We start from the raw sequence: 10182 nt of genomic DNA on the forward strand, positions 1-10182 counted from the left end.
TACCTAACCCTTTAGAACTAAACCAAAGAGATCGCAAGACGAACCTTGCCCGATAAGGTGAAATCTTGCCAGCCTCTCGTTGTTTTGTCTTTCAATTAATAGATCTATTGTTATAATGTATTCCCAGTACATATTCAAGTCATTTCTAGTCTTTTGATGATCCAAAGTTCCATAAGTTCTCAGATCTAGTTCACTTAGTGGTTTTATGGTCATAAAAAGATTAAAAGTGATTAAAAATGATAACTTGATCATATCTTGATCTCCACCCTTTATATACAAGATAAAGAACTAAAAGTCCTTGATCTCAAGGAACAGAAAAGAAATTATTGTAGACTTAACTCATCTACGACAATCCTTTGATAACAAGAAGTCAGAATAACTTGGGCCGCAAGTAATCGGCTTAAATACACTTATTCTCCATCTACCATACAGAGATGACAATGGCACACCTTAGCACTTAGTTAGTTTTGATTGCAAGCCTTAAGGCCTACACCTAAGGCCCCACAAATGCACATTTCAGAACTAACTTTATCCTCCTCTTGGAGTATCTCAGCAAGTTGGAGCCCAACAAACAACCAAAGTACCAACTCCTCAGGGAACTATGTGGTCGAGCCACGGACCCCTCCCCACGAGATTTCCTACCCGAACATCATCACAAGAAACATCACTTATTTTACATTGGTTTCTTTATGTCCATGTTCAAAATGGATTGGCTTTTAGGGAAAGAGAAGAGTTAGCTCTGAACCAAACTAATAATGCACATAGTTTTGAGAAAGAAAAAAAAGCCGACAAGGAATGCTTGGATTAAAAAAAAAGAACAAAAAGAAAAGCTGGTAGACCTGAGCTATGTTTGTAAACATTGTACGACATCATTGAGATCTTTATCCTTGTCTCTCAAAACCCTACCTTTTATTATTTCTCCTTCCCCAAACACTACGTGTATCCAGTACTATCTTTTTATATAAATTGGATATGCCAAAAAAAACAATGTAGTATGATGAACTTTCTTGATCATCATCAGCAGAAGCAACAATACAAGCTCATAGACATATTCTTTGCTTAATTTCAAACCGCATTCTATATATCTTGTGCATTGGTCTATGCGACTATCTATCTCTTCCTTTGACACTTATTAGTCATCTACAGTTTAATGAGACTTCAAAGTTTTACACTGGATTTGAGTCGGTATAGACTGAATGAGTAAGTTCTATAAGGTACTGTTTGGTACGCAGATGGGACGGGACGGTTGTTTCGTTCTGCGTTTAGTAGTTCATGGACAAAACAGAACAAAAAGATTAAATGACTAAAATACCCATGTTCCGTATGTTGTTTGGTACAATATTTATGTGTGGAACGGGACAAGACTTTTTTTTATTTTTATTTTTTAACTTGTTCAAATTTGAACACTATATGCTTATCCATTATTTGTTTTTCTTGGTCCAATTTTATTAGGTATATGTTGTGTTCCACATGCAAAATCCTTTAAAATTTGTAATTTATGTCTTCTATGATTTAGGTTGATGAAGTCAGACTTCCTCGAGTCAGTAAATATTGGAAATGATGAGATGGTTAGCATGAATGAGATGGCTGATATGGTTTTGTCTCTATGGTCATGGTTGCCATGCAATGTTGAGAAATATATAAGTTTAATGATCATGCATGTCGTAAACGTTTTAGGGTTTAAACATTCAGAACTTAAACAAAGAAAATGAAATATCCAGAACTTAAACATGAAATATCCGAAATCAAACATTCGTCCTGACTTAAAAAACAAATAATGTCTTGCTAAAACAATAATGAAAACACTAGAAGTTGATAAAGTTCATCACACTAAAACCGCAAATACGAAAATGAAATCTAGCTTCTGTGAGTCATCCAAGGTAGACCAAATATGCATCAGACCGATATCTTCCACTAACTTATTTGAAATTCTTAGCACCTGATCGTATGGGAGACCCATGGCCTGAAGCTCAGAAGGTAGTCTAGCTTTCGCTTCTCCAAAAGTAAAACTTTCACCTAATTTCTTCATTTCAGTAACAGCTTTATTCCAACATTCACTAATAACATATACAATATTTGCATTACCATCATTCCTACTCCTCTTCTTCTTCCTAACAGGTTGAGATGCACTAGATATAGCAACAAAAGAAGATGGGTAGGTGAAGGTGGAGGCATCTCGGAAGTCTTGCAATCCTCACTTTGCAAACCCATATTTTTGATTGCATATGCTACTGATTCAGACATACTACCTGCGGCCTGGTCTCTCCCAAACACTGTACATAAGCGTGGATACAACGAGAATGACTTGTTTGGTTTGCAAGATGCATTTGGATGTTTCTACAATAAGAACCCAAAGAAATCAAGGTTAAGACTTTCAAAGCAACTAATTGAGAAAGAATAAGAAACAAAATTTACCTTCATCCATTCCTGTAGTATTTCGTCACTATCCACAACAACACATTTTTTGTCATCATCCTAACCAAATCCAGATGTATTCATCATGTCATATGCAGATAAATATTTTTCTTTCAGACGCTTCAATTTGTTTTGTCTTCTATATTAATGCCAGGAATCTGTTCCGTCATCTTGGAGGCAACCATTACAAAAGTACCAGCCTTAAAACTGCCGATCTCGCACCTAACACCATCAGCAACCATCTCCTCGAGGATTGTAAGTAGTACATCCTCCTCATGATCAATCCAATTACTTGAGGTGGCCATATAATATATCAAAGAAGCCATATATTACATAAGTAACACAAATAAACATATTAATAAGATTATGATCTATTGCCTACTAGAAATCAAGGTAGAATATAATTACCTCGCACAGAAGTAAGACTACGATGGAGGAAAGAAGGCAAAAAATGTACTACAATATGAGTACTTGATGACGTCCCTGTATGGTACCCACATAATTGATCAGCAAGCAATGATGAACAATCTTGTGATAATTCCAAATCATCATTTTTTTTAGATGGTAATTCATTCAACACTTCAACAATAGAACTCCCATATACAAGGAGAAGTGATGAGTGTATATGAGAACACCAAATAAACACTGGATGCCAGAGAATTAAAATAACTAGGCAATTCATCAAACAATGAAAGACAATTACAACAACAAAAGACAATTACAACTACCATCTCAAGCAATTTTCAAGCCCTCCTTCCTCTCCACTCATCATATATTTCTTTTGCAAGATCATCCCTCCATTGAGTCCACATCTAGCTTGACTCAATGGTTTCAATGTAGGCTAAGACTTCGGGTAAATCTTCCCCTATAGGCAATTCATCAAATGCAAGCCTTGCATTTTTCCTCAAGATCAACCGCCATATACATTCTGATAAAATTATGAAGTAAACTACATGTTGTGATCATTGAATAGTAGGAAGGACTTTGCAAGATAGCCCAACGTTTTTTGAGGAGGCCAAAACATTAGAGTTGAATCGACCAATATTTTGTGTTTTAGAGGAGATTTTATCAAATGGTATTGATATTATTAGGAGTGTTCAAGCGTTAACCTATTAATAACTTGATATGACATTGACACTAACTATGTGTTTGAGCCCACTTCACAATCTTTTTTTACAAAGATCATAAAAAAAACATCATACAAAGAACATCCTTATAAAAATTCGTCCAATCGTATATCATTTAGCAAGTTGATTATTATCGTGAACAATTTATTGTGTTTTCCACAACATTCTTTCTGTAAATTTTTCTTTGTCACAATAAGATATTGAAACACTTTCTCATTTGGATAAATTTTTGTAAGGATGATATATGACTAGAAATCTAAAAAAAGAAGGGTTTTTATCACAAATGGTCCCTGAAATTGACCCTCACCATCAAGATGGTCTCTGAAATTAAAAATCAATTAATGTAGTCCCCGAAAATAGGTGTTGTAAATCAACGTAGTCCTTCTGTCACAATTCAATTAAAAAATTTCGTTAAATGCTGATGTGGCACGTAAATGGGTCCCATAGATCCTTTTTTCTCACAATGGTCCTTGAAATTGACTCGCGACATCAAAGTAGTCCCTAAAATTGACTTGCGACATCAAAATGGTCACTGAAATTGAAAATCGATCAATGTAGCCCCACAAGTAAGTGTCTCAAATCAATGTAGTTCTTCCATCACGATTCTGTCAGAAGTTCTATTATGTGCTAATGTGACACATAAATGGATCACACAAGTCTAATTAAATATTTTTAAAAAAAATTACAAATAGGTTTAATAATTTAATAGTTAATAAAAAGTTATGAACCCAAAAACTCAGTCCTGCAATCACCTTCGATCCCAGTCCACATTCCTCTACCTCATTCACTGTTTACTCTCTAAAAAAAAAATCTCAACACACCAATCTTTACACAGTTCGACACCCTTCACCAAATTGAACTTGGATCGAGATCACTCTTGGTGATGACTTGGCTGATTAGCAATGACTTATGGGACATCACTGTTAATATTTAGGTGATCAACATCCCCACAACCTTAAGCTTGTGAGCTTGTTCGGCACTTCCCTGGTGGTCTGGTGACTTAAAGAACAGCAAGGTCAGCCTTGAGATAATGAGGTTATAACCGAGTGCATCTATTGTTGGTTGAAAACTATTTCCAAACCCTCTTTTAAGCCTTGTACCTTTGAGAATTTATGGAAGGGATCTCTCTTAGGCGTAGGTCCTACTATAAGAAAAAAAATTCTATTGTACAAAAAGGTAATCAGACAACTTTTTTTAATTAATTATTAAACCCACATAAGCAATAACAAAATTTTATACAGAATTGTGGCAAAAGGATAATATTGATTTGTGACACCTATTTTCAAAGAATTCAACAATTTTCAATTTTAGGAATCATCTTGATGGTTTGGGTCAATTTTAGGGTTCATCTTGATGGTTTGAGTCAATTTGAGGGACCATTTGTGATAAAAACCTGTAAATCTTATGGGGCCCATTCATGTGCCACATCAGCACTTAACGGAATTTTTAATAGAATTGTGACTGAATGACTACATTGATTTGCGACATCTATTTTCATGGACTACATTGATTGATTTTCAATATTTGGGACCATCTTGATGGTGAGGGTAAATTTTAGGGAACTTTAACCAAAAGCTCCCGGTACTGTTTACTTTAACAAAAAACCACATTTTTACACTAAAAAGTCGATCTTGGTACTATTCCTTTTACCCTTTATTTTGTCATTTTCGTTAAAACTCAAAATTTTCAAGCCTTTTTCATTAGTTTTCCCTTAAGGATTATTTGTGATAAAAATCCAAAAAAGAATGATTAGATCATGAGAAAATATATGCTCGACTGTGTGAATAGTGCTGTATAAAGTTACTAATAGAGCGCACATGTTGATCTTAGTTAGATAAAAATAACACTTGTATTGATATTAGTTAAAGAGAAGAAATGTTTCACTTGATCTATGCTAGAAATTGAAATGATAAGTGATCTATACTAAATGGTAAATTACACTTTACCACTTCAAGTTTGGGGTCAATTTCAATTTCTTACAACATTTTTAAAACATTTCAATTTCTTACAACATTTTTAAAACATTTCAATTTCATACCTTAAGTACTATTTTATTTCAATATAATACATCCGTTACATTTTTCATCCATTGATCCGTTAAGAGCTGACATGGCTACCATATCTATGCTACGTAGCAAAAAAATAATTTTTTAATTAAAAAAAAAAAAAACTGAAAATTCAGAACCCCACCCCCACCTCCCCCGTAACCCCTCCCCACCCATCTTCTCCCTCCCGAGCCTCCCAACCACCTCCCTCTCCTCCACTCTCTTCATCTGAAACCCAACCCACATTTCTCTCCCAGCAACCCATCCGGGTTGCCTCCAACCCAGATCACCATCTCCTCTTCCTCCACATCTCCACCATGCTTTGCCCCCTCTTTCATACGATCCCACCACCACCACCTTCATCTCCTCTTCCTCAGGTTTTCTCACATGCACCGACCCCGTCGTGAAAGAAGAGGGTAGTCATCATCACATGATTGACCACTTGATGGGGTTTGCTTCCAATTCCACCTCCTTTCTACTTTTCGCCACAACAACCACCACCATCCCTACATGGATCCACAGTTCCCTCACTCCCACCGTCGCCGTTCAAGAAATGAACGCCAAGCCATTTTTGTACCCCCCTCAAAACCTCCACCCCCTCAGAGATTTCGACCACCAGCAACCTCCCTATGACAATCAAGTTGTCGTCTTCAAACCAAAGCCTCTCTCTTTGTCCCTCTTTTCTTCCCAACCACCACTCCCAGCACACCTAGCAAACCCAGAAAAACACAAACAACAACAATCTCCAGAGATTTTGTTCGACTGGGATTAATTATGATTCACTAAATTCTGGCGTTAGTGTTGCTTCTATCCCTTTTAGACAGTTCACGGGGTACGCTTCGATTCTTAAGGGATCTAGGTTTTTAAAGCCGGCGCAGTAGTTGTTGGAGGAATGGGAGATGAAGAAGGGTGGAGGAGAGGGAGGTGGTTGGGAGGCTTGGGAGGGAAAAGAGGGGTGGGGAGGGGTTGCAGGGGAGGTGGGATGGGGTTTTGCGTTTTCAGTTTTTTCTTTTTTTTTTTGTTTCTTTTGAGAAGATTCAAGTTTTTTTTTTAAATAAAAAAAAAAAAATTTTGCCACGTGGTACAAATGTGGCAGCCACTTCAACTTTCAACGGATCAATAGATGGAAAATGTAACGGATGTATTATATTGAAATAAAATAATATTTGATGTATGAAATGAAACGTTTTAAATATGTTATAAGAAATTGAAATCGATCCCAAACTTGAAGTGGTAAAGTGTAATTTACCCTATACTAAAATATGAAATTTTTATTGACCTAAATCAGATTTCCTAAATTTCACTCCATTAAAGACTAAACGAAAGACCTGCATATGAAACTAACACATGAACATCTCACACAAATGATTAATTGAGATTTTATGATGCGCCAAATTGGTGGAAAAATTGGCCAAAACAAAACAAACAACTGGTGGAAATAAAACTCATTGATTCAAGACCAAGAACACATTTAGCCCTGATCGGTTACGTTGTGATCTACCTGGCTTCAATGGTTGGCCAATCAATCCTTTTCTTTTTCACAAAGCAATTTTCTAATAACTTAATGCATGAAATTCAATATATACTAAAATTCAAAAACTGTTGTAAAGGTTATGGGAATTGAATGCTCACATGGTTTAGTCAAAAGTGAAAAATAAGGACTAAAATTAGTTGTATTGTCAGATTTTGTTGTTATTATATGACATGTTTTCCAACATGCATTAATTTCCCTTGTATAATCAAACAACACAACAAGATCAAGAGTGAAAACAATAATATCAATATCTCTCCCCTCTCTTTACCTACATCATTTGTCTGATACAATTAAAAAAATAAACAGTGTGATACATTGCACTCGTTCCACTTCTATTTCTAGCAAATGTTATCTTTTTCTCTCTCTCTCTCTCTCTCTCTCTCTCTCTCTCTCACTCTTGTCTATTTATAATATTTTATCAGCACAATTCTCTAACCCTAATCAGTTTTTATTTCCTTCGCCAAAAAAATGTTTCCCATAAGGGATATTATTGTTCCTCTTCCTGCTCTGCCTCACTTGCTTTGTGTTCTCTCGCCAAGAGCTGCTAGCACCATGCTTTCTCCTAGCACTCAATTTAATAATTACTTATATTTGTGATTTCTTATTTGGTTTAGCTCCTGATTACTAATTTTGCATTGTAATTTTAGATGGTGCAGTACAATCATCCATCTTGAACTGCATTTTTAATTTTCCTACAATTTTTTGTGGTATAATCACCCATCCTAAACTACATATTTAATTGTTTGCTACTTGAATGATGCAGTATTATCTCTCATTCTACACTATATTATTTTAATGAGAGTGGTGTTGTACAATCACCTTCCTCATTAATTTTCTTTCTTTATGGTAGTAATACTCTATATTTATGGCAGTGCTTGTGTAGTGAGTATTACTAACTACTTAATAATTTTTGTTAATTAACGTCTAAGTTATATACATTTGGAGCCTGAAGTTTCGACTGCATATCATTTTGGCCTAAAGTTCAAAATGAAAAATTTGTAAGAACCAAAAGTTATAACACTACATCATGCCAGAATCCATATTATTACAAGTTCTTACACATCTCATTTTTGTATAAGACAAAAAAAATGGTGAACTTGGCAAAACTTGGTTTTGCTGCCTTTGATATCACTGGCAAAAACTATCTTACCTGGGTTGTGGATGCCAAGATATATCTGGAGGTAGGAAATCTTGGAGACACCATCAAAGAGGGAAACACTGTATTCTCTCAAGATTGGGCGAAAGTTATGATCTCTATTCGTCACCACCTCAATGAAGAATCGAATAGCAAGTACCAAATAGTTAAAGACCCACTGACTCTCTAGAATGCATTGAAGAATAGATATAATCACTAGAAAATGGTGATTCTCCTAGGAGCTCGTTATGAGTGAACACAACTGAGAATCCAGGATTTTATAAATCTGCAATGTTCATAATTAGCTCCCAAATGAAACTTTGTGAAGAGACTATCACTGATGAATATATGCTAGAAAAAACTTTTAGTATTTTCATGTCTCCAATGTTCTCCTGCAGCAGTATAGAGAGCGAGGCTTTACATAGTACAACTAGCTGATATTAGTGCTTCTTGTGGTTGAACAAAGCAATGAACTTTTAATGAAAACTTATCAGCCCTAACCAATTGGGTTGATGTCATTCTTATAAGTGAATGATGCCTCCCTTGAAGCAAACAATATATTCTCTCGTGGGAAGGGAAAGAACCATGGTGTTCAGTTTTAAAATTAGGGTCCAGGGCATAATTCAAGCCGAACTTCAAAAATGTAAACGGCTATAAGGGTAAAGCTCATATGAATAACACTTATAGAAATCCTTAATGAGGCTGTCATAGATGTGGTGGCAATGGGCATTGGGAGCATACCTGCTGTACCACCAAAACATCTTATAGATGTGTATCAAGCCTACCTCAAAGAAAGAAGTGTCGAAACCAATTTCATCGACCAGGCTAACCTAATGGATATATTTGATCCAGTATTCATTTTATCAAGCCAAACGAACACAACCCATCTGGATGGTTTTAGACTTTGTTGCGGAAAGGGGGAATGAAGTATATCAGTCCAATTAAATCATTTTCATGTTTAATATACTCCTGCTTCATTATTTGAACTTGTCGTTTAAAGCTTGTATTTCAATTCAATAAAAAGTGGCATTGCAACTTTCTTTTATTATGAATAAATTGTTATTAACTCTGATTGTCTTACTCTAAAAGCATGGATAAAAATCACGGTTGTTCTCAAAACAAGAACAATGACTGAGCTATTTGTCTTGCAGACAGCGCAACCATGCATACAATACCTTGAGATCGAAAATATTTCTTAAGCTTAATGCTTACAAAAGTATAGGTAACAACAATATCAAGCTAATCAGATATAATTGAAGGCTCAGGAAAAGCCCAGGTCATGCTACCAAATGGAACAATATTGTCCATGCAAAATGCATTGTATGCTACTCGATCTACAATAAATTTGAGTTTGAAAGATATACGCTTGAATGGATACCATATTGAAATGAAAAGTGTAGATGATGTGGAATATCTCCATGCATTACCTCCAATAATAATACCCAAAATCGTACATTGAAGAAGTTGTGTGGTTTATTAAGTGGATTGTATTATACATACATAAAAACAATTGAAGCACATATTGTCATGAACCAGAAATTCATTGATCCAAAAGTTTACATGCTTTAGCATGACTGTCTGGTCATCTAGGATCCACCATGATGGTAGGATCATTACCAACTCTAATGGGCATTCATTATTAAGTAAACATATTGTTATATCAAATAATGACTATTGCAGTGCTTATTTTCAAGAGAAATTGGTAATTAGACCATAACAATCAAAGATTGACGTTAAGTCCCCATCATTTTTGCAAAGAATTCAAGGGGATATATGTGAGCCTATTCAACCACCTTGTGGACCATTTTGATATTTTATGGTTTTGATTGATGCATCTACCCGATGGTCAGATGTTTGCCTCTTGTCTACTCAAACTGTAGCTTTTGCGAGACTTCTTGCTTAGATAATAAATTACGAGCACAATTC

The 10182-nt window shown here is 35.4% G+C and overlaps 1 pseudogene; it reads left to right on the plus strand.

Annotated features, from left to right (window-relative positions):
- The first annotated feature begins 5819 nt into the window (after positions 1-5819).
- Positions 5820-7795, plus strand: LOC126584249 (uncharacterized; annotated as a pseudogene).
- The last annotated feature ends 2387 nt before the right edge of the window (positions 7796-10182 follow it).

The sequence above is a fragment of the Malus sylvestris genome, chromosome 10 (assembly GCF_916048215.2).
Source record: "Malus sylvestris chromosome 10, drMalSylv7.2, whole genome shotgun sequence".
In the NCBI taxonomy this organism is placed as follows: domain Eukaryota; kingdom Viridiplantae; phylum Streptophyta; class Magnoliopsida; order Rosales; family Rosaceae; genus Malus; species Malus sylvestris.